We start from the raw sequence: 23,824 nt of genomic DNA on the forward strand, positions 1-23,824 counted from the left end.
TGTCATTAATATTGTATTCTTCACCTCTCACAGGTAAAAGTAGGACAGAGGTTCAGGGAAAAAAAATAATCATTTTTAGTGAGCAACAATTTAAAGTAGCTAAACATTGTGACACAAAACCTGCATACACATGAAGTATTTTGTATGTATTCGAGCATCAGTTGTTGAAAAACAGCAAAGTTTTATTTTCTACACAGAAGGAAGAAAAGATAAACCTGTTCAGTCTGTGGTAAGCACCTCGATTACAGCATTAAAACAGCACCACAAGAGAGATTGTTTATTTCAAACTTCTTAACTGTAGCATAACACCCAAATCTTTTTAGTTGGTAATGGAAATGGTGTTGGCATGAATATCCATTTTAAACGTGTTTATGTCACACTTCATGGAAAGGTCAAAATTAATGTTATACCAAAAGCATTTTTCAAAGTACAATTATCTTGACTCTTGGAACAAAGATTATTCCTATTAGCTTTACCATCTGGGGTTTAAATTTCACATTTAAAAAAATAAAATAAAATCTGGGTACCTCATAGATTATACTGAGAGTTGCATTAAAAAGACCTTATAGCTGCTAGCTATAATGCCTACTAGCTACTTCTCTTTTTTTCCCAGTAACCCACCAACACTAATTCTCTGGGGGTTCCCAAGTAATGTCTCCAAATAACGTATGAAAGGTTGCTGGTTTTTTTGGTGGTGGTGGTGGGTTTTTTGTTTTCCTTTTCTTTTTTTTTTTTTTCTGATTCATTTGCTAGTCTTATTGCCATATTTCTCTCAGTTCAACTCAAGGACTCATACCTCTCCTTTTGCAGGCATTTCCCCTAGGGCAGTAGCAAGCGGATTAAAAAACACAGACTAACCAATCTCATGAATGCAACAGCTGCAAAGAAAAATCATCATTTTCCTACACCCTGGAGCTTGCTATTTCCCTCTTCATTTTCACAAGCTTCTCAAGCCTATTTGTTGACATCTTTCCAGTGATCTGATGCTCTCTGTGAGCAGATGGCATCAAGCTCTGAAATCTTACACATGCCATGTTACATTAAGCCCTGGCTGACTGGAAGCTATTCCCAATATGATATTATTGACTTCCTTAGTAGAGAGGTCTTCATAGTTTTTCAGGCTGTTGTAATAGCAACAGCAAGCAATCGCCTAAGCCAGATTTTCTTGGGTGTTAATCTATTTACAAAGAGTGTATCTGAACATCTTATTTCTTAGAAGTGCAGTTCAGAGAAAAAGCAGTTTGTTTGCTAATTCCAAGCCTGCTTCTTCACTCAGAGTACTGTTGGCATTCTCCTCTCATTATTTCCAGGATTCTTCCTTCCCTGTACTCCACTTCTCTTCCCAGCCAACTTCCATTTTCTGATAGTTTTTTCTGCCTCTCTCCCTCCTCGCTCGGTCCTCAGCTCCCGTACATTCACCCAGCCTAGCCTGTACGTAGTAGCTTTCATTCAGTCACTGGGCAGTAAAGAGTTTAATTGCTCCTTCAGTTGCTGTATCTGAAAAAAATACACATGACACATTAAGATCTATATTTGCACACAGAAGAAAGCTGTTCTAGTTGGGAGAGATCACAAAAGAGATACCTCCGAAACAGGCTAAATGAGCCGTTGAGTTACTTCAGCACACCCCAGCCAAGACTGAGTCCATATGTAGCCAAGAAGCCCCTTAAGACAGCTCTGGTGGGACTGCTTTTTTCACCATCAAACTTCAGCTCAGATTTATCAGTCACCAGCATTTTTGCACAGGAGTCTGCAAACATAATGCCCTCAGAAGCCAAGCCTCACTGAGGCTGGAGCAAGGAAGATGATCTTCTTATCTCCAGGAGGTGTATGCTTGTTGAGGAGTTGTGGCAGAAGGTGAGCTGTCTGTGCAGCATCAGAGAGGAAGAAAAAGAGTGATAGGACCTTCTTCAAGAGCCTGCAGATACAACAGCCTGAATGCTGAACTGCACGGAAGGATGGAGCATTCAGAGTCTGCAGTCATTGGGCTGGAAAAGGAGACTCCCATGATGGTAAAAGGCTGGAAGCCGCTGACTTCTGGTACCACAAGGAAGGCTCGTGATCCACCTGCAGATCTTCAACTATGGAACAGATGATGTGCTTCGGTAGTAGGTGTGGGACTGGGAGCTGTGTTCAGGGCAGCATGATGAGTCATCTGAGAGCTAAGGGGTCATGTTCTAAGCGACCTGTTCTAGATGACCCTGTTTGGGGGATTGGACTAGATGGTCTTTGGTGGTACCTTCTGTGATTCTGTGAGCCGTCAGCACACATCCCTGGGTATTTGTCTAGGAGAAAGACTATACACAGATAACAATTCTTAGCTTTCCCCCAGATACAGCATGTGTGAACCTAAAACTTTTCTCCCCTTGTTCATAGGCTTTTTCTTCTCTTCTACTCCTCTCTGCTCAGAAAGGGAAAAAAATAAAGAACAAGCTATACCTGCTGAAAAATTGGCCTCCAGGGGACTCATTAACCATCCAAACCAAGGCATATCATATGGAGTCCTGCAAATGATGTACATGTCCAATTAATTTGATCAGTCTCGAACAATCTTCCTACACAATGCAAAGGTGAGTCCTGAATACTTCATTCTTAATAACCATGCCATGTGCAAACAACACTGGCTATTAGTTACACAAATTACATGCTTACAATTCTACATAGAGTTTTTGGAAGTCATTTTTGGTCGGGTTTTCTGAGAGATCTCTGTGAGTGTATCCTTTACCCACCAAATGTTATTATCTGGCTGTGGACCATAGGAGTTATTTAAAGGTTGCCCTTTATTATTTTGGCCTTGTACATGCTTCCCATCATGCATGAAGCATGTTACAGTAAATGATGAGGCTAACCAGCCTGTAGTTCCTCCAGCCTGTAGTTCCTCTGTAGTTCCTCTGTAGTTCCTCCTTCTTGCTCTTCTTGAAGACAGCAGAGACATTTGCTTTCTTCCAGTCCTCAGCAACTTCCCCTGAGGTGCACCTTTTATACAGCTGCACCATATTAGAGCTGGCCTTCAGAACAGGCAGCCAAAGTCCTAGGAGGGAGTGCAGAGTTTGCAGAGCCCGCTTGTGTGCTCAGGGCTGTACAGTATTAGGAGTGAGAGAAAGTAACAATACAGACTCCATTAAGCACTCGCCAGGTAGGAGTCATTCTGCAGAATTGAGAATGAACCCAAATCTTCTGAATTCTGATCCCTGTGCCTTGCCTAGGGCTGCTGCCACAGTACTATCTCAGCCAAATTGCACAGGTTAGAGAGAAAAAAAAATTCTTAAGTGAAGGATGTCAAAAAAAAAATCACCTCACTTGTCTTGTCCCACCTCTTCCCAGGGGGGTGTAGTTATACTGCTTCGAATAGGTAGAATGAAACTTTGAGAGTACTTTGAAGTTCCTTTTATTATTAATGTATCAAAAAAGAAGTGTGAGGACTTCAAAGAGAGAAGACTGCAGGGCTGAGGGAACTAATTGGAGACAGATGGTCAGACATGGCTCTTAAAAGCTTGAAGATCAGTTAATAACATCAGTCATTTATCTGAAAATAGCTTGAAATAGTGAAAGAGGGAAATCACATCTTTCAGTGGCCATTCCATAAATCTAGCTGCAGTCTCCAGTGGTAAAACCCAACACAGCCCAGCAAGTATGAAAGTTGTCATCACTAGCCAGGGACCACAGACTTGATGCTGACCTGCCAGTACACGGTCTCAATGAGAAACCTGTGACAGGCTCAGCTGCTGTCTTTATTCCCTGCTTCATAGCACCATTGCCATATTTGCCTGTTTGCTTACATACCCACCTTATTTCACTTTTATCTCACTGTCAGCTTTTTGTCCTCACCTGTTCAGAATGACTTCGAAAGGAACACATGCTGTCACCTCCCGACTCCTCAGAGCCAAGTCACAGGGCAAGGGAAGCAGGGGAGTCAGGAGTCACCTAAAAAAGCAGTCAGACATGAAGAAAAACCCAGATATCTTTCATGGTGTATGGCAGCAAGGTTGTCTCCAGCATGCCTCGCAGTAGCCTTTGCAATGAATTTGGGTCTCCTCCAACCTGAAGTTAACATAAGGCCACTGCTTCAGGCCTCACATTTTTCATTTGCTGTCACATGAGCTCTCCCTCTCCCAAGGATCCCGAAAACTTTCCCACTTAAATAAAGGCAGGCACAGCCTAAGGACATTGTGTGGCTTTCTGGGTCTCAGAAACCAATTAGACACAACTCTGCACACTGGCTTTTCATTTAGTTATAAATTCTCCATGCACTTCTGCACATTCATTCTTTTGCACATAACCTTTCCTATTCCAGGCCTAAGTTAGTAGAAATACTTCAAGAGCATTTGGCATGAGCCCAGAAGTCTCCTGTGCAATGTATTCAGCCACTGGGACTGCTCTGTTAAGCTTTCCAACCTCTGGTGCTGTGTGCTTTGCCAAAGAGCCCAGCTCCACAGCAGGTCACAGTTTTCAGCTCACTGTCTGTGCCTCCTCCCCACCAAAGCTGCACCCTGCTCTCCCCCACCACTACCTCCATGGCCTAATTCAAATATATACACAATCTTTACATATCTGTTCACAGTAGATAGGGTGACAGCAGGCTAGCGTTGACTCACTATCCACCAGCCAAGGGAAACCACTCCCAAGTGGTTTGAGGCCTAGCCTTGCAGGCGATATGATGTATGGGAAAGTTGTGATAGCTCCGACCAGTGACACCCATAACTTCTCTGTCCTGGTTACCCTGCTGGACCCAACCATGAGCACAAGGCCAGAGCTGTGTTGAAGCAGCCATGATATGGACTCACTGCTCCAGAGGAAGTTCTGGTCAGCCCTCTCTTCTTCCAGCCCCACTGGGGCTCCACACAGGCATCTCCCACATGGAACTGCTGCCAGCAAGGGATCCCAACGTGACCGATCCTCACGTGCACCCAGCCACTGAGCTGATGGGGGAGAGAAGAAAGTTAGGAAGGAAGGAAGTTAGGAAGAAAGTAAGGAAGAAAGTTAGGCTGACCAGAAGACAGTTAAAATTTATGGAGCTCTATAATAACATCATGGGTAATAACACCTGATCCTGCCTCTGCACTCTTCGTCCTCCCTGATGACAGGGATAGGACCAAAGGGAAATGCAAGGAGTTGCCCATGTCCCCAGCACAATGTCCAGCTGTGGGAGAGCAGGCTGTCCACCAGCACGGCCACGCAGGCAGCTGCCTGACGCCCCCACTCCAGCAATAACCCCAGAGGGTGTAGACCTTCGCTGCTGCTAATGGCACTGATCTTTCATGCTGCAAATGGGCCGATCAATCTTGGGCTAATGCGGCTCGTTAAACCAGGAGCCATCACTCTGATGAAACAGCTCAGCTTGCATCCTGAAAAACTCACAGCGGGCATGTAATTTTTTTAGCTGCCACATTTTGGGGGACTAGCCCGGAGTTCCCAGGTAATTAGGCTGTCATTACAAATCTCATAACGCAGCAAAGACTTACCCCAGTATCCTTGCTCACTTCCAAGGCCTTTTTCCTCAGCCTTATATTTCCTGTACACATGCCGTACTCCCTCTTTCTTCTCTTGTGTCTAGCACAAGTGGCTTGTGCTCCACCCCAGAAATTCAGAAGCTGCAGTTTCTACGTCTGTTAGATGCATGTGACTAGGCAGTTAAATCCATCCTAGTGAAAATCTAGCTCTTCATGGCACATAACCATGCTGAACTGAGGGAAGTGATACTGATCCTTTAGAGCCAGGAGACTGAAGACCTAGCTATTAGAACGACCACTTCCAGAAAAATAGTAAGGCAACATAGCCAGGGGCTGAATTCAGATCAATTTGGACATATACACAGATCAGCTCTTTTCTGGCAGGGGCACTATGCTTGCTTGTTTGATGCTAATGCCTCTGCAATCCAAGATTTCTCTCCTGTCTCTCTCATTCTTCAATGTCTTCTTTTTGTTTTGAGACTCCCTGCCATCACTTCAAATTGCATGAATTTCTTCCCAAACACTGCTTGTCATGCTTCTTTTTGAAGCTCCTGTTAAGGATGTGACATGGCTCTGAACTTTTTTTTTCTTTTGGGGGTGGGGGTTAATCATCAGATTTCAGATCTTTGCTATTAAAATCCATCAGATAACAAATGAATCTAGGTAATGAGACAAGACTGTCACTTTGTAGGAAATCAATGTCATGGTGTTTTAGAAGCAAAATCCATTTACAATTATATTACAAGGAAGAGCATATCTAGGCCACTCATTTCAGTGCTGGTAATGCAAATCACCTTTCTCAGACATGCGCCATCAAACACCAGGTATATCACATGTGCAGAAGATGAATTTGAGCACACAGTTTAGATTTGGAAGATAAGATGCTGCACTTCCCAAGATTTTGGGATGAAGTCTTCCTTTTTTTTTTTTTTTTAAACTTTTCGTTCACATTCAAAGTTTTAACTAGAAATGTCCCATGTTCAATCTGTTTCCACAGATCAGCTGGACTTGTTGCCCTGCTCCATAACCACAGCAAGTCGCTAATCCCCTCTTTGGAAACTCCTGTCTGCGGAAATTTGTCTCCATCAGCAGTGAGTTCTTGCAATAAATTCCCCATGAAAGCTGAAATATATTCCCCTGATGAGGAACAAAGGTGATTCTAGAAAGCATCGTGCCAAGATTCATGCTGAATCCAGTGGGCTTGAAGACCCGAGGAATTTCTCCTCATCGGCCTACTTACCAGTTTTCCCATTTGCAGGTGTCTCCACCTAGCAAAGCATGTGTCCCAAAGATGTAGATGAGCACAAAACATACATGGCTGGCCACACAGACCAGTATGGACAGAGAACAGTATCTTTACCCCATAAAAATGCTGGTAGTACTCACATGGACATGGACAACACAGGCAGTCCTGACTGTTCCCCCTTCCCCTGCAGCTGATGAGGACTGAAAGTCATCAGAGGGCGTATAGAGTTCTCACTCTCCTCATCCACAGGCAGGCATGCGCCAGACACTTACCCCATCCAGACCCCATGCCCAGATCATGGGTCTCGCCTACCACGTGTCGAGCCTTGGGCTTTCATGTTCTGGTCTTCTACTCACCAGCTAGGCCAGCTTGAAGTTTGCCAGTGAAATTTGCACGTGTGCATACACATGGAGACAGAGGGGGAGAGAGAGAGAGAATACGATTCATATTTGATATGAGCACAGGCCATGCTGAAGGGAGCAGACACGGGACCAACCTGCTTATACACAACAACCCCATTTTTATCTCCTCTCTTTACCATCCCTCCATGCTTGTTCCTCCCCAATTTGCTTTGATCCCTCCCTTTCCCTGCCTCTGGCCCTCATACAAAACTACCCATAATGTTTTGTATGTTCCTACAAACACTCTTCAACATCTGATAATAAGCTTTACATAATCCCAGAAGGCTCCTGACATGTCCCATAATATGTGTGTTCTTTCCATGAGACCCACCGTAATCTGCTTACCCCCTTGTCACCTAGCAGGCCCCAAGGCTATGCTGGAGTAGTCCCTTCAGCAGCCATTGACCTAAGAGCCACAGAATTCATTATTGTCTCCGTTGTCTCCTGTTCATTAGGATTTGTGCATTGGGGCACTCATTACTTTTCTTGTTTCTTGTTTTTTCTTTCTTTGCTTAATAGCTGTTTACCAAATGTCCCCACAAACCAGGTGCCCCCAAAGTTGAGGTAGCCACATAACATTACAGGTCACGTTTCCAAGTAATTTGGGTTACATCTATACCTACAACAGATTGAGGAGGCCAGACTCATTCTCTGATACCCAAGAGCTACAGTCACTGCTTCATAAACTCCCACAAAGCCTTACCCCAGTAGCCTGTTAGAAATTACCTTTGATCCGTGCTACTACAAAGCCATGACTGAGGCAAGTGTGAGGTTGGCCCTGGTCAAAAACTGTACTGGGGACATTAAAAATTTAATATTATGGGAGAGTGTCTGGGAACATTCCCTTACACCATTTCACTTCTTACCCTGCCCATGTGGTCTTTGTGCCTACAGCAGCCTGGCAGTTTCAGTCACTGAATGAGCTCTGGACCAAACTGGTGCATCTTCAGTAACTTTGAAGGCAGCTGAGCACCAAACCCTAAGCCCAATTTGCCTTCCTGCCAAAACTGCAGGGCAGAGGTCCCCTAGGCAGTGGTGGACGCCTGCAGCCACCCACCCTGCTGGTCCCTGAAGAAGGCCAAAGCATGTTTTCCTGTGCCATCAGCCCCCAGATGAAGAGCTCACAATCCCACAGCCGTGAAAGTGCATGATACAGCTAGCTATTTCTAGGACACGCCACTTTTTCCCTGTAGCACGATCTGTGTGTGGCATGATTTTGGCTGGAGTCCCCCATCCCAGGGGCTGGTGCAAGATGTTGTGCAATCTGGGATCCAGACAAGGCTGAGCAAAGACAGAAGTGGTGGCTCTCAACCTGCTGGGCACCAGCTGGCTCTGTTAACCAGACACAAGGTACTAAGAGAAAAAAGGTGTTTTTCTCCTTCCTGCCCTCATTCCCAAGAGTAGCAATGATTTCAGGACATCTAAGAGTGAGACAGCCTAACAACCCTTGGGTTACAATGGCAAGCACGCTTCTACAGCAAAGCTGCCTTAACCTCAGCACATACCATGGAGAACATGAGCCCTAGAGACACGTTTGGGGCAGGGGAAAGTCCCAAATGCTGAAGGTAGATCTTTGTCCTCACTATAAATGACAGTCTATCCACTCCTCCAGCAGCCTGTCTTTCTTTCCTAACCTCACAGCGCAGCGTGCTGTTTCCCACACCCGTCAAATTTAACTGCTTGAAATTCAGCCACATCTGACAGGAGGAGATGCAGCGTGCATATGGACCACATGCTTCAAGTTAACGACATAAATTATTGCCACGTCTCCCTTTTGCTGAGCAACCGCGGGCAGAAAGCTATGAAAGGGATATGACTCTTGGCAAGCCTACGCTAGTCAAAGCCAGGCATTTGGGTTGTCCCGGTCTCCTCCTAGAAATGGCCAACTAGTAGTAGATGGCTTAGTTCAATGCCATATGAGTTCCTTGACGTTTGCTTAGCTTCCTGCCACCTATTAGCAAAGGTACCTTGGTACCACAGAGTTCATTTCTGCTTTGCTACAGGAACAGTTAAAAAGGACCTTTGGAAGTCTAAATCTATGCTCAGGGTCTTTTCTTCTTTGGTTGTTGTTGTTTTTGTTGCTGTTTCATTTCATTTCATTTTGTTTTTCCCAAGCCAAATATTCACTAAGAGATGTTCTTGGTATCCTTTGTGGTAGCATGTAATTTTTGCTGTTCACCTTTAAAGTTAGGTCTTTAGAGCTGGATGCCTCTCAAACTTCCTGCAAACCTGTAACCAGGCCTACCAGATGGTCTGTAAAGTGGGCTGCACAAAAAGTAAAACCTTCACTGGCTATTTAGCCACGCTATTACGGGAATCTAACAGCCTGGGTCAGGAGCCGTTTGCCACCTCAGAGAGCAAACACAACACTGTCACAACAGGCAGTGACTGCAGCAGCACCGAGCTTAGTGCTGACAATTCCCATGCACTGCACTGCTGCAGGTGATGAAGGGAGCTGCAGTTTCTGGCACTAATGCAGACAAAATCCTAGAAAATGGCAGTGTGCAGGAAAGCATCGCATCTTTTCCCTGGCATGATCTGGTGAGTGCTGCTGGGCTGAAGCCCATAGGATTGCCTGAAGCTGTGCTGAAAATTGGGGGTTGAGATAAAGGTAGATTAATAGCACAAAAACAAAGGGAAAATAATAATAATAATAATAATAATAAATGTACAAAACAAGCGATGCACAATGCAATTGCTCACCACCCACCAACCGATACCCAGCCAGTCCCTGAGCAGCAACCAGCCAACCCTCCCATCTTCAGTGCAGGGCAGCACAAGAAGCTGAAAAGTCCTTGGCTTACTGCAAGCACTGCTCTGCAAAAACTAAAACAGCGGTGTGTTATCAGCATTGTCTTTCTCCTAAACCCAAAACATGTCACATACCAGCCCCTATGAGGAAAATTAACTCTATCCCAGCTGAAACCAGGACAATCAGCTGCTGCCACAATCGATGAGGCAAGACTAACCACTGCTGTCCCCCTGGACTTCCCTGCTGTCAGCCTGCTAGCTGCAAGGCAGTCTCTTTGGGGTAGATGCTGATGTTTTTATTCATGGCCATTTCCTCTCCCACAGCTTGCTGCAGGCACAGTACAATGCCCACTTCTGCAAATGCACCTCCAGCAGCATCTGACTTGCCCACAGGCTGTACGAAAGCTTGGGATCTGCTCCATCCACGTGCAGCCCAAGACAGAGCAGTGCTCCTGTATGACTGCCCCCAGCAGAGCAGCACCCACACGCACAGAACCCCCCCCCAGACTTTCCCAGCTAGATTTAACTAATGCAGCACAAAGACCCAGAACTGCTTGCTGAGCTGAAGGTCTGCAGGGCCAGAGACCCATCGCTGCCTCTATCTGCTAATCAACACAGACAGCTGTGTTTGCAGCAGTGTCTCCATGCTCAGCTCTGGTCTGAACATCCCCTTCCATCCTCTTTTACACCCCTCTGAGAGGTGCCGTCTGTGGCCATCCTAGCACTTGGTTTCCCTCAGGAATGTCTGAATGAATAGCTCTGTGTCGTCCCCACATTGCCAGCCTGACTTCCAAATGCAATGAAAGCTGGAGATGCTCAAGGAGTAAGTCAGGAGGCTGGTCTCCTTCTCCACACCCTCTCCAGGCATCTTCCAAGAGCAAGCTTGGAAAGACATGAGTCTGGAGCCCCCCCGCAGCTCCACTAGTGGTAGCAGGACGCCCGGGGCAAGGCTTCACAAATATGCACCAGAACAGGTCTGGGTTCAGCGTTTTAGCATCTGACACATCAGTGGGGTCGTGGTCCCCTTCTGTTATTAATGTTTTCTAGACCCACAGTCTTAATGAGATGGAGTTGTCTAAGAACAATCCTTGTGACTGGTTTCTCAGCCAGTGCAAAGAGCAAGGCTTCTCTGTGTGCCCCACTTTACCCTTGCTAAGGGCTCTTTAATGGCCCAACTGAGCTGAAAGAGACTCCATATCCTCCCTCTTGACTGAGTTCTCCTCTTGAAAGACAGGGCTAAGGGTTTATGGGTCGCATAGGACTTTTTCTCTCACATAGACTATTTCTCACATTCTCCTACATTTTATGGCTTCCTGGCCACAGCCAGAGGCAGCAATAAAAGCAAGGACCCTACAGGACGCACTCTTGCCAGCAGCAGAGACCTAACATAGAATATTGTGCGTGCAGAGATCTGCACACTCGTGCAGAGTCTTACTGCTATGTTGCTAGTGCTCTCCCCATGCTTTGGCAGGGGAAAAGTGACAGACTCAGACAACCCAACACGTGGGGCTTGCAGGATCCGGGTGTCCACTGCCAGGGAACAGAGGGACAGCGCAAAGGGGATGAGATTTGCAAATAAACACCTCTCTGACTTTCAGTGACCCCAATATACACCTAACCACTGGCATTTAAGAGGCTTTAAATAACTAGTGAGTAAAAATAACTTCTTTAAGGTCTATTACCATGAAAATCGTGAAGGTACTTTATGGACTGGTAATTAAAATCATCGCCCTTTTGCTAGCATATGGCAACTAAGGAAGAGGCATTTTGCTAAAGATACAGAAGCCAAACTGCACTAGCAATAACTGTTTTATCTCCCTGGGAATGCACAATAAAAGATTCAGATCTTATAGCTGAACTTTGTAAAAGGTTCCAGTAATCAAAAGTCAGCACAGAATATTATCAAACATTAAGTTTTAAGCTGCTAATATTTAAAGACCTGCTTTGGTGTCTGTCATTTTTATTCTGGGATGTTTTACTTGTCTCGTTTTAATGATCGGATGGCGAAATGGAGATGAAAATTACCCAGAGTTTCTCTTGAAGCTTGCTCAATATCAAAAATATTCTCTGTGCTGTATGCATATGTGGGTCAGAGGGATTTGTGGAGGTGGGGTTATTGTTCTCAATGTGGATAGATCAAAAGAGAAAAAAGAAAACTAAAACTACCAGAGGAATGAAAAATGACAAGAATAACTAGTGCTCCCGGTGCCATGTTCAGTTCATCAGGAAAGCGTAGATCAGTAAGAGCCCGCTCCCAAGGTCACCATCAGCCATGCAAAGGCTCCCCCAGCCCTGGAAGTGAAGGGAAGGTCACAAATTCAGGTGGTGCCAGTGCTTCTTGAGGCCACTAAGCTCAAGGCTGAAGTAGCCACTAGGCTTGGCCTTTTGAGACCCGAATCTCACTGCAGCTGTGCTTTTCAAGAAGTCATCCAGCTGACCATGTCCCAGACCTTCACAGAGAGAAGAGTTTCATCTGCCCTACATCCCCCACATCCCCGTGAGGGGATACACGCACTCATGTTGGGGAATGGATTCTGCCACATTCAGCGAAAAAAGGAGATTTCTCTGCTGCCATCTAATTTAAAACTTCCCAAATGAATTTTTACTTTTATTAAGCAAACCTTCCCTAGGATACTGCCAGAAGACTCCAGATCTTGCATTTGTAAAGCTAAGGTATTGCTACCAATAAAAATAAATAGATGGCAATTACTAAGGAATTACATTTAGAACAAAAATGACTGAATTTATTACCCTTTGTATGTGCACAGCATAAAACGCAGTAGTACAGAAGTTTAAGAAGAAGAGGCAGGAAAATAAACTTTGCTTTGTTTTTAATGATGAAACCAGGAATAAGCTGAGCTCAAATAACAACTGAAATCTAAAGCCATAAGTGAAAAGAGCCTCCAGCTACAGAGCTCATGTACAGATAACTGAGCAGTTCAGCAATGCAAATAGATCAGTGATGATCACACATTAAATAAGGACACCAGGCTGGGGAAAATCCTTTTGGAGAGAGACCTTCCATTAAACTTCATGCTCTACAGACAACAAGCTTCATCCAAAAGCCACCAATGGTCTTTCTGCTGAGGTGCCCACATCTAGAAGGCATGCTGCAGGTCAAAGCTCTTTGCTTTGCCTGTGAAGTGTAATTCATGTGGGACAGCCCATGAGGGGTGGATGAGGTTACCAAGCCCAGAAGTACTTCCAGAGGTATACGGATTCAGGAGCCCAAATCAGTTGTCCTTTAAGACTGCATTTCTACCTGTACTGTACCCAGAATAGTAAATCCAGCAGTGGCATGCCCCCCCACAGTACAGCCCAGACTGGCCTGGACCATTTCCAGATTAATAACTCCATCTTCCAACTCTGCACGGATCCCTTTAGTACAACTTTGCTAAAATAATGTAGAAATCATTTTTAAAACTATTTAAAAGCTGGGAAATTTTGAATGACAGTTTCCACAAGTTATCTCTCAGTTTTTACTGTCTGAAAACCTCATGTGACTACTGGGGAATTATAACATAAATATTGGTCTAAGGTGAAAATGGTTTCCTGCTAAGCAGTGGCAGCATGAGTGCTTACTAATGATACTCTGAAAAAGCTTCCAATAGGAAGATATCCCTGAAAAAAAAAAAAAAACTGTCAAAAAAAAAAAAAGACTGCACAGATTGTCTTAAATCTTCCTCTAAATCTTCCTCTTTGACTGCCTTGGGACATAGAGTGACCTTGTGTCGACCCACCCTGTTCAATGCCCACTTTAACCCATTCTCTGGATAATGGATGCTCACAATGAATCTGTCAAACACGGGCTCAGGCACCCAGCTGGGAGAGTGGTGGTAGCTTTATCTTCACTGCTCAGTGGGTTCAAGAGAATTTCATTTTGTCCAGAACAAAAACGTTTTTCCTGAATTTGGAGTTTGGGTGAGGAACTGGACATCCCCTTAGACGCACTGCTCTGCTAACTATGCTGACATCCTCCTCTACCCTTGCTCCCACCCAACTCATCCACGGATGTGGCCATAGGGGAGCCTGGTATGGGGGTTTTTGGTTTCTTTGTTAAGATCCTGCTGCTCAGCTTTCTTGCCTTCTCAATCCTGTTGGTTCTCTCTCTCCTGGATGCTTCCTTGCCAAGACAGGCTCTGTCCTAGGAGAAAGAACCTGAAGATGTTGCCTTAAGTTAGAGACTCACAGTAATGGAGAATCCAGTCTCTTGGCAATCTGTCTCCATGCCTGATTATTCTAACTCCTAAAAATCTACATTGTATTTCCAGATTGATTTTTATTTTTTTGATTGCAGACTTTTGTTTCCAGGCACTGGATATTACATCTTTTCCTATTAAGAAGCCCTCTAAAACCTCCTCTCCCTGGGCAGCCATTTCATCAGCCTTCTTTTTGACACAATAAATGTGCTTGCAGTCTTATTCAGCTTCCACAACACAGCATGGGGCCAGTCCTGGCCCACTGCTGTAGTTTTGCTCTAGCTCGGAGAAAATATGTAGCTCCCATTTGGCAAGGACTAGGGCAAAAAAGGCCACATGAAGTACAAATGAACCACAAAAAAGTGCTTTACCACCCCATTATTTCTCTAAAAACACCTGATTATTATTGATTACTAAATGATTATTGCGATTTGCATAGGAATTGTCCATAAGGGAACATCCTCCACTGTTGCAATGGAAAGATGGTGAGATGGCCCTGCTCAGGAAGATCCCAGGTTGGGTTGTTGTTTTTTTGTTTTGTTTGTTTTATTTTGTTGTTTTTTTTTAAGAGGAAGAGGTACTTACATGTGTTGTGAACGTGGGTCTGTTTTGCTGATACACAAAGCAGGTGAAAATGTGGTTTCCATGAGGGCAGCCGCATTACCTTGTGAATGCAGCTGATGGTGGTGCAATGGTGCTTTTGTCCTCCAGCATTTCCCCTCCGTTCCCAAGGGGACAGCTGTAAGTTGTGCCCTCCCACAGGCAGGACACGAAGTGTGCATCTGGGGGAAGCATTCATGCTCCTCTGACTGCAGTGCCACCCGGGTGCTGTGCAGAGGACCTCTGTTCTGGTGTCTTGCACACAGTCAGATCCTTGAAGAAAGCCTTTCTCCAAGGACTGCTCTGGGACTGGAAGGATTGTGACTGCTTTTCCATACAACTAACAAAAAGTCTGCATTTGACTTTAGCTGCCTACATACCCCATTAACCTGTTCTCCCCAAAACTGACTCAAAGCACATTCCTACCTAGACATCTCTAGATACCCAAGCAGTGGAAAAGTGCTTGCTAAGAACACCATTCTCCACTGATTCAACTTGTAATGACACTGCAGGCTCCAGATTTTCTTCCCTATGGCTTATCTGCACCAACTCTATCCACATTCAACCTTTCTGCCTTTCCAAAAACCATCAGAAAGACCTGTCAACCAAATCCTGCAGGGTCAGGAGGAGAGAGAGCATTATCACTGCTTGCACAGGCTTTCTTCATGTCCTCACAGCCTGTGTCGGGGAGCAGCAAGAGTGGGGATGCTCCTTGAGGGAAGGGGAGCCTGAACCCCAGGGTGACGGCAAGACAAGGCAGTGTCCTCGCCAGCCAGGATGAAGCCCCACAGTGCTCGAACATGGAGCACGCCAAACATAAACACCAGACACAGCATTTCTGTAACCTTTCCCTCACTGCTCCCCAGGTACATAGCAAGGCATTTTTAGGAGACCAGGTTTCCTTCCAGCAATACCAAGCTCAGAAGTCACCCAAGTATCAAATTTTTCTTCCTCCAGGGACCTGCTCTCTACTCTATGCACCTGATTTCTGCTCTAAATCAGCATTCAGTGTGCTTCCCCGTTCCTACTCACAGCTTCATGCAGATTTTCTCAAATCCCTGCTCAGCTGCAATGGAACAGCTCTTCTCCCTGCTCCCTGAAGGAGCAGAGCACATGGGCAACACTTGCTGCTTGTCAGGGCATAGCTTACTTGATCCCAGGATCAGGCTGGCCCCAGTGCCACTAGGCATTTATATACTGCCTGAATATTGCCTGGGAGAAGATTTTCAAGCCTAATCCAGTGTCATTGCACTCAGCAGGAGCTGTCAATGTGTTAACACTGTCTGCAGCTGCTAATAACAGAACTCAGCCCTCTGGATGGGGATTTTGTGTGACAGGACTGACGTGTAAGACATCCCAGCAGCTTGACAGCTGGCTGTTCAGTTCCCAAAAGCTCCTCATTAACAGCTGCACTTTCTGCAAAACAAAATGAAATAAATCCAAAACAAAGCAAAAAGATTTCCTGTTCACACACACACAAGAGCCCTTTGTGAATTGGCTTTCAGTACTCAGTTGATTCTCCTGCTTAAACTGAGCTACAGAAGACAGATAATAAAATAAAATTAAATAGGTGTTGACTTACAGGTCACGGGCCATTAATCAAGAGAAAGCCCTCTTAGTTACTGACTCTGGCCTCCTTGCAGGTTTGTGGAGTTTAGCAGCATGGTCCCAGTGCTGAGATCAGGCAGACACACCAAACTATCGGAGATGATTTACCATTTGATGCTAATTGGATCTAAAGGAAGCTCTAGGATGGAAACTGCATTTGCACTGACAGGAGGCTGACATTCAGCTTGGCACTAAGCACTATCGTGAACGATGCTGCTCCCTTCCCATGTCTGGGAAGCCAGAGGGAAGGAAACAAATTCTGTTGCTTCTGGTTGAATCCCGAAAGGGCCTAGCATTGTGCCAAGCTCAGCATGCTTCAACATCAACATGCACTGTCTTTTATTAACCCCAAGGGGGACTCCTGCCCACAGTGCAGCACAGGGCATGTGGGGTGCTGGACCCCCAGCCCCACTCAGAGCAGGAATTTGCCTTACAGATTCAAGAGCTCAGCTCTACTTCACCTTTTCCTTCTTACCCTGCTGTATCACAGAGAAAAATGTATTAACACACAGGAGAAAAGATAAGCATCCCCTGCCTGTCACTGACACAACTGCTTTACTGAGTTTTCTGTTAAAGTTTTAACTTTTACTGAGTGAAAATGTCTTGGTTCCTTGGTTTTATGAAAAATGTCTTCCTACAAGCAAGCAGCCCTTGACAAGAGAGCACGTGTTCAGGTTAATTGACAAGGCCTCTCATTAGATAAAGCCATGCACATCCTACAGGATGAGAGTAAATATGAAAAAGACATTTATACTTCCACAGGCCAAAGTTACTCTTGCTTAAGTCTCCTCAAAGCTTGTAAACTTGCCCCGCCAATCTTCTCCAAGTCTTTTCCCCCCACAAAAAAAAAAATGTTGCTGGACAAATTGGTAAGTGCACCTTGCTGCACCACAAAAGCAGCAGTTCCCATGAAATTTCTCTTCTCCTTGACTCTCCATCTCCCCCTCACAACTCACGTTTGGTGCCAGCAGCCACAGACTCACAGTCGCAACATTACCCTGACCCTGTGTTCCCTCCGGGGCAGCACAAGTCCCACGTGCTGCCCTCTGTCACACACATAAAGGTGGTGAGGAAGAGGTAAGGGCCAAACACCCAGCATAATGCCCAAAGAAAGTGCTGACTGGTGGAAGTGTCCCGTGATGGCTGCTTGCACCTCGTGCCTCACGCCGTGAACGTCCCCCAGGCTGCCCCAGCACCTCTGGCTCAGCAGGCCGCGGTGGGGATGCTGGGCTGCCACGCAGCTGGAAGGAAAAGAGCAACCTCCTCGAGCTTTTGTGTGTTTTATTTTTTAACTCACACTTGAATTTCTCCATCTTTCTCACACAGAAACTCCACAGGGTCTCAAGCTCGTTTTTGCCTCATGTTATTCATCCCAGCCATGGGTCTTCCCAGGCAGATTTTGAGGAATTAATTACGTTCTGTGGGGAAAAGCTGTTTTTGAGAGAGAAGGCCACTTGCTGATCTGTGCTGAGACTCTCTGAGCCTGACACCCTCCTGTCTCAGAAAGGTCAGCACAACCTCTAACAACCCGAAGAAAGGTGTGGGAAGGCCTGGTCACTGCAGCTGTGTAGGAGCTGGTGGGGGTGAGCATCGAGGAGGCCCATTCCCCTCCTGCAGCTCTGTTCCCACTGCCAGAGCCTCCTCCTCACTTCTGAGCACCTTCCACCGTCAGACACGGCCCACTTTGAAGGACCAGAGGACAACACTCCCACCGCCGACACATGGGTTCCCACCACGTTGGTCTTGTACTGAAGAGATGTCCCTGAGCCAGGGCAGGGCTTCTGGTCACAGGCCTGTGAGGAAGCAGGGGAACTTGGCTGCACCTAGGGCATGTACTGCAAAATGTGGTACCACCAGGAGTGTCAGGAAACTGAGGGCTGGGACAGCCCCAGAGGGAGACCAGAGTTAATAGCTTCTACTCGGGTGGGCTGCTCATTTTGTGCTAACCAGCGCACAGCACCACAGCTCCCTTGGAGCACTGTGGCAGCCCCATTTCATGCTTTCCTCCCATTTCACATTTCTGGTGGCAAAAAGAAAAAAAATATCTACGGCATCTAAAATAGCTCATTTCACAGGAATGTAATCTGGCATTGCAAAAAAAAAATGTTACACAGAAAATCCCCAGCCAGGGTCACCAGCATGGCTAAATTCAATTTGCCAGTCCCTCTCCTGCAGTGAGCAGCACTTGCTCTTTCCAAGACACGTGCAGAAACATCCCAGGACTCAGAGATAGGTAACCAAGCATTATTTTGTTCCCTGACCAGTCACTTGTCAAGGGCCTTGTAGATTTAGTTTAGTGCAAATGGTCAAAAACTTCCTCAAACTCTTCACCATTTTCTGCTTCTATAGAAGGTGGACAGCTCTGTTGTGTTCTGAGGATGACTTTTTTATCTGTTAAGTTGATTATCTGGTGCTAAAGGGAAAGAAGGGAAAAATGCATGTAAACCCTTTCAGGAGGAGTAGAAGGGCAGGGATGCGATTGCTGTGGAAAAGCCCACATTACACTCTCAAAAGATAACAAAGCCCTGACTGATTCTTCACTTTTGTTGCTATAGAAGTCGCTTAACCATATTTTTTGGTGACGGACTTCAGCAGATAATGCTTCATTGGTCTCGGGTGGTAGCATGGCTTTTCTGCCTCTGCCCAAACTGCAGGGAGATGCAGAGTGGTTGGAAAGGGCAGGGGCTTCATTTACTGTTGTGGGTCTGGACGTGCACTGGTAACTCTCATGGGATAGTGGCAAGGGGGGCACTGCGAAGTTAACACTCTGCCTAGGGTATCACGGAAAGTCACGCTGCTCTGCTTCATTTAAATTACATTCAGGCACACCGATTTTGCACTCTCCCTGGGAGAACATCTCCAACACCACACTCGGAGCCCTGCGAGCATTTTGCACGTGTGGTGTTGCCAGCTACATATGAAATCGTAGCTCAGTGCCCCTCAGGTCAGCTTGTGGTTGCTCCTCACAGAGCTGAAGCAACAGGCAAGAGCTGGCAGTGGTGGTAAAAGGGAACACAGCACAGCCAAGACAGGATGGCTCTCAGGTCCAGGTCTGGGCAGCGCTGAGTACCTGGGTACCTGTTAGACAGAGAAGCTCCATGGAGTTACAGCTGATATTTTTAAACACTGCCAGAGAGCATAGATTTGTCTTCCTTCATAGTGGGAGACCTGCATTGCGCTGCATTGCAGACACAGGCTTGCATTGCAGCACCAATATGCCTCGCTCTGTCATGCGCTTGTTTTTTTTATGGCTTGTGCCAAATCTGATCCTAAATAGATAAAACACAACATTGGTCTAAAAAGCAATCCTTTAAGGCTTCCAGCCTGAGACAGGCCCTCACCGTAACCCCTACTTTGGCCACCCAAATGGCTTTTTAGTAGCTCTGACCCTCTCCTGCTTCCCCATGTCCTTTCCTATGGGCAAATACACCAGGGCAAATACTTCCAATGTATCCAGAGCCAAGAAATCAGTCTATTTTCCCCACAAAACAGAAGCAATCATCTTCTGATGATGGTGCAGAACGAGCGTAGCACATCCTGGCTGGGGAAAACTCACCTGCCCTCCTTTCCTAAGAGCAGTCGTTCCTACCAAGCATGTTTTCAAACGGGGCGTACTGCAGAGCACAGGGACCCTGCATTTTCCCATCACTTCCCAACGCCCCATTCTTCAACCTGCACACATTTGCTGTTCTCTTGTCAACAGCATCTGTCCTGTCTAGAGAGACTTAAATATGACAGCAGGCAGTAAAGATGCCTGCAGCTGCAAAGTGAGTGTGAGCAAAGTGGGGTACCCAACAAAGATCTGGACAAAGGACCAGCCAGTCCTGAGTCCCCATAACATGCTGCATCATTTCCACAGGTCCCGTGCAGGCCGGGTGAATACCTGATGGACTAATTCCCAAAACATCCAGAAAGAGAAACACCAAAGCACAAGAAGCCACCTTTGCACTGTACCCTCAGAGGGAACAAAGAGCCTCTCTCAGCCACTTCTTTAACACAGGTTTGGGGGGCAGGACACAATGAATTCACATTCGTGCTTGTGTGCATTCCCAGGCAGATGCAGCTGGATGTAGACTCCAACCTTCCCCCTCCTTTGCTGGGAAAACCCCTCCCCTCTTCATGGAGGAACAGTGGCCCACTTCCTCCAGGGTGACAGCAAAGGGAGGAAAAGCAGTGGTAAGCACCAGCTGTGAATGTCCACATCAGCAACTAGAGCCTGCTAACTACTTCTAATTTCCCACTGTGGTAGCTGGTCTCTAACAGGAAGAGTCTGCAAACTCATTTAACGTTTTCACAGAGTCACGGGGTGGCTGAGGTGGGAAGGGACTTCTGGGGCCATCTGGTGCACCCCCTGCTCAAGCAGGGCCACCCAGAGCTGCTTGCCCAGGACCACGTCCAGGTGGTTCTGAAGATCTCCCAGGAAGAGACCCCACAGCCTCTGTGGGCAGCCTGTGCTGGGGCTCCGTCACCTGCACAGTGAAGAAGGGCTGCCTGATGCCCTTGACTACACTCAGCACCACAGCAGAGGGAGACGGAATGGAGTGAGAAGCCACCATGTGTGGATGCTGAAAAAGCACGGTGCCAAAGGGGCAAGAGGCTTTACCACAAGGGTTTTATCATAAATGCTGTGCAAAGCCCTGGTCAGAGACAGTCATTAGCAAGACAAGCAAAATATAGAAAGTTTAATCGGGGAGATTGAGGCAGGGAATGTTACAGGGTCACCAGCATCTCCTGATCAGCAACCCCTAACAAAACGGCGCTTCCCAAATAGGACTGAGAACAAGGTGTTAACTGCATTTAAAATACTTTCAGGGTGGCTTAGGAGAACAGAGATCCTCCCCTTAGAGCTGTGCTCTGAGAGAAGGTTCAGTGCTAAAGAGACCTTTGATGTGTGCGCCTGTATATCATGTTCCTGTTAGAAATGGAGGATTTGTTCTTACTAAGGTCATCAGGCTTCAGCTGATTTTAAATTCAAGTCGCAAACCTTGGATGCTTCAGTGGGAACAGCATCAGGATCTCAGTGAAACGTGCAACTTCTTTCTCATTGCAGTAGTTATAGAAAGGGGCAGGCTTGCCCTCAAATATAGTACTTCAAAAAAAGGAGAGTATGGGAGGTTTGTTCATCTCAAAGTGAATGTAAGTGCGGTCCCAAGGTGAAATATGGAGAGGTCTTTACATACATACATTCCTTATAAATGCCCCACGGTGCAATCTGTAGGCACTCTCTGTACGTCAGCTGGCAGTGCCGTCGGCAGACTGGATAATGGCATGGGTGCGCTTCCCGTCACCTCAGCTCAGCCGTTCATTTGGGTCTTTCTTCTCTAGAAATGTATGGTAACCAAATTATCCTCAAGTCTTCCAGCCCGCTTTCATATTTGATTGGAATTCATCAGTTCAAAAGTTATTGCTGGTAGAAATACAGATGCAACCGCCCGAGCCTTGATGCCTTTGAAAATTCACAGCTCCTCCTGCATTGGAGGTGCAGGAAGGGTGTTGGTGAGCTGCGGAGCATCTCCCAGAAGAGACAGTGGAGCATAAGGAGGCAAATGCCCCAGGTGAGACCAACCCAACAGTGTCAAATTCCCATTTCTCCTCTACATCCTGCTGCTGCCAGGTGCACAGACCCATTATCTCAACCTATACCATGTGGCCTCCATTACTGACTTAATCTTCTGTAAGGACTTGTGCCCTGAACCATTTCCCTCCTTCCCTTGTGCCTGACCAAACCTGCTCAGCCATGTGCCTGCTCTGAAGGGTGCCAGTATCCTGTGGCCTGCTCAGGTGGCTCTGTACTTAAAAGCTGCTGCTACGCGAGCCACAAGGTTTTCCTCTTACAAAAGATAGGCTGAAAGACAGGTGGTCATACTACAGGATGGCAGAGGAGCAGCTGGGTCCTCACCTCAGTGCATTATCCTGGTCCTTCTTCCTAGGACTGTCCCTTCTCTGCACCTCAACGCATTTCAGCAGCTGCAAAGTGCAGGTCTCCAGAGAGGAAGACGACATCATGTCCACCTTTCTCCTTTATGGCTTGCAGTCTGTTATTACCACTCTGCCAAAGTAACAGCTGTTTTTCCCATGTACTAGTCTCCCAAAAGCTGAGATGTGGTGATTTCTCTATTCCAGCTGAGAGTCAAAAAGCATCTTCTTGCTCAGATCCTTCATTAAAGCAAACCCAGCTAAATTAGCTGCCCTGGGGACCAGATGAAGGCCTGGAAGATGTAAAAAAGATTAAAAGAAAAAAAGAAAAACCACTATTGACACTGGTAAATGCGTCTTAATTAAAAGTTTTGAAAGCGCAACTCAAACGCACTCTAGTCATCCTCCAAGTCCCTGCAGAAGTTAATGAGATGATTTTTTTTTCCACAGTCCCCCATTGATCCGTGAAGTGCAAAGGGGGAATCAGAACTGCAAATGAAAAATTGTGGGTGCAGGGCTAGATGCTGATTGCATTTACAGGAGCACAATCCCAGCATGATCTATGCAGCATTATTCCAGGAAGCCATGGAGGCAACCACCATAGCCAGAGGGCAGCCTTGAATGAGGGAAGCAAGAAGTGATGCTGGAGAAGTCCACATCATGCACCAAGCGTCACGAAAATTAAACTTCAGATACTGCATTTTTATTTCTTCAATAGAAAAGAAGGAGGCAATTGCATCTTTGCTTATAGATAATGTAAGTTGTGAGTTTATATTTTTATCCAAGAAGTCCCTACAGTCACACACTCTTTCTAATAATCCAGCCTAACAGTGACAGAAGAAACATACCCTAAAAACTCTCCTGCATAAAAGAAAGCAGACTCCATCTCCCACTATTTTCAATAAACGTCCCCTACACACACAAAGCCAAACAAGAGAGCTCTCCAGGCACAGGCTTCTCCCCTCTCCACTGGACGAAAATTGCCCAAAGTAGTCAGTGTTTGCATACTGTGGGCTTGGAGGAAAAGTTTGTTAAGGTTTGTCAGTTATGGGGTGAGGGCACTGTTTGGCTTTTTTTTTTTTTTTTTAACATAATGGTATCTAACGAAATGAAAACTACTGCTGATTAGCGAGTAGGCCATTATTTCCTATGAGAAGAGTACTGGGGAGATTTCATCAGCAGAGTAATGAAATGAGGTTTCTCATTAGGAAAAGGAAAAATTGATATGGAAGAACTTTAAAGGAATAATTTTAAGGAAAGAAGGGGAGAGAGAAGGCAAGAAAAGTGTGCTTTCTGCAGACACACACTGCTTTTTTTGTTGGCCTTATAAGCACTGTTAACAGTGAAGCAGTGCTCCTGAGGAAAGAGGGGTCCTGAGCTGCCCAGGACAAAGTTTGTGGAAGCAGAGATGCCACTGAAGGGGACAACTCTGCTCTGTTTGAGGTTTGCGTTTGTCTCTGGCTTCTGTGCAAAGGATGGGGCTCCACGCAAGGGCCCCCCCAGCTCTCAGGTAAGGCAGCAGCGGCTGCTCGGGACGCCCTGGGTGCTGCTGGACCAGGCTCAGGCACAGTGCCTTACCTTCTGGTGCCCTCTAGTGCCAGCAGCAGAGCTGTCCTTGCAGCCATCCCGCCGGGCTGTGTGCTCCTCGCCTCC

At 46.2% G+C, this 23,824-nt stretch overlaps 1 long non-coding RNA gene across 5 annotated transcripts in view; it reads right to left on the reverse strand.

Moving 5' to 3' along the window:
- LOC310896370 overlaps positions 1-23,824 on the reverse strand; it is a 25,271-nt gene continuing 1,447 nt past the window's right edge. For 2 of the 5 annotated variants that reach the window (XR_014581440.1, XR_014581441.1), the window contains 5 exons: positions 4,785-22,464; positions 3,829-3,924; positions 2,440-2,504; positions 1,585-2,297; positions 1-1,497 (listed from right to left, as the gene is read on the reverse strand). This is a non-coding gene — a long non-coding RNA (uncharacterized lncRNA). The remainder of the gene's footprint in view (positions 1,498-1,584; positions 2,298-2,439; positions 2,505-3,828; positions 3,925-4,784; positions 22,465-23,824) is intronic. The other 3 variants (XR_014581437.1, XR_014581438.1, XR_014581439.1) reach the window with 3 other exon arrangements.

This window comes from Anser anser (genome assembly GCF_964211835.1).
Source record: "Anser anser genome assembly, chromosome: 3".
Lineage (NCBI taxonomy): Eukaryota > Metazoa > Chordata > Aves > Anseriformes > Anatidae > Anser > Anser anser.